Source organism: Arachis ipaensis, chromosome B10, assembly GCF_059453495.1.
Source record: "Arachis ipaensis isolate K30076 ecotype BB chromosome B10, ASM5945349v1, whole genome shotgun sequence".
Taxonomy (NCBI): Eukaryota; Viridiplantae; Streptophyta; class Magnoliopsida; order Fabales; family Fabaceae; genus Arachis; species Arachis ipaensis.
In genome coordinates this window covers 23,712,428-23,714,136 of record NC_142435.1, presented here as the reverse complement: position 1 = coordinate 23,714,136, position 1,709 = coordinate 23,712,428, and the positions used below count along the sequence as shown (strand labels likewise).

Genomic DNA, 1,709 nt, shown 5'->3' with positions numbered 1-1,709 from the left:
ACCCTGAAATTTTGGCCTGTATCTCAATTTAGCCTTTCCGTCATTTTCCATCATCGAAAAGCTTATCTAACAATTTTGGTTGATACCTAGCACCAAAGCAGTTAGATGATGTGGAAAAATATTTGAAAGCATCAATTTAACCCCTAAAAATTTCAAATAAAACCTAGCAACCCCAATTTCTCTAAATTGCAAGAGTCTCTCCAAGAGTTGAGAAGGATGTTGGGGAGCAACAGTCAAAGTTCAAGTAGCTCTAGTAGAGCTCATTCGTATGGTGATTGGGTTAAGAACACATACCGTGACAGAGGTGGGAAGGTTCTCCATTGGTGTGGTTCTGGGTTGCGTCCTATTCTTCGATGGTTTGGGAGCTCTTTGATTCCTCTTCCTCTGAATTTTCTGTCACTAGAGACCACCGCACCTTGGTAGGGGGTATAACAATCCAATTCGTTACCGGTTCCAAGAACTCCACATCGCCCCCTACCCCAAGACCACACATTATATCCATCCCGCACAACAATAACAGCATGTGCAGCTCCACATGCAACTTGAACCGGATCTGGAAACTTAGGTTGGTATGAAACACACAGTTTACGCAAGGGTGAGAGGGCATCACTTGAATCTGATGAACCACAACCAACATCAGGGCATAAGCCAAGACCCTTCTCCATTCCCCATGACAACACATCCCCTGATGAGGAAACCACACTTGTATAAAACAAGCCGCAATCGATACCAATAAGAGATATATCTTGCGGCAAGTCTTGAACAGGGGTAGGAAATAATGCGCTTTGGGTTGTTCCATGCCCGAGTTGGCCATTATCCCCAAGGCCAAAAGTCCAGTACTTGCTTTCTAACTCGGTAGATTTCTTTTTGCGAGTGAGCAAGGCAGTGTGAGCAGCATCACATGCTATGTCATAAATTGTCCAAGGGGACTCCTCATCAAATGTTTTCACAACTTCTGGATGTGCCATGTTCTCCCTATTCCCCAATCCTAACTGGCCATGGTTGTTAAAACCGTAAGAGTAGCAAACCAAATCTTCACCATTGTTTGATTCTTCGGTACTAACCAATGCTACAATATACTCATTTCCACATGCAACCTTGGCAACATTAAGGCCATGAAAGGCCAGTATTGGCATTGGAATGAAACTACTTAGAAGAGAGAATTCACCTTTGCTTTCTTGTGGGTAGTTTCTCCACATCCAGAAGGTGTCACGATTATCAATAACCATAGACATCTTTTCTCCTGCTTTGGCAGCATGTATCTGCTAAAATTAAATGGGCAAAAAACACATTAAGACATTCTCACGATGTTTTATGTTTTAGGATGAAATTCATGTTTCTTATTGTACCTTAATTGATCCTTTTCCTTCAAGTGAGTGCAATTCGGGAAACTTATTCAATAGGTGGGGTGCTAGGTTATAAACTCCACCAATAGAATTTTCATCAGGTGTGTCCTCTCTGTTAGTGCCAAGTTGACCATCCATACCTAGTACTTATGGTGCTACATATCTATATCAGCACAAAATTCCAAAGACATCTACATGATATTCACTCTTGCAAAAGTAGGGTATAGTAATTGATCCATTTTTGAAGAGAGAGAGACTGAATTCTTCTTCCCTTATTAGCACTTATCAATGTTTACTCTGAGACCCAAAAGACATAAAAAAGGTAAAAATTTGACATATTTATTCACACCATTACACTTGCAA

At 41.0% G+C, this 1,709-nt stretch overlaps 1 pseudogene; it reads right to left on the bottom strand.

Moving 5' to 3' along the window:
* Window positions 1-343: 343 nt before the first annotated feature.
* LOC107620420 (ultraviolet-B receptor UVR8-like) lies at window positions 344-1,484 on the bottom strand (annotated as a pseudogene).
* Window positions 1,485-1,709: the final 225 nt, after the last annotated feature.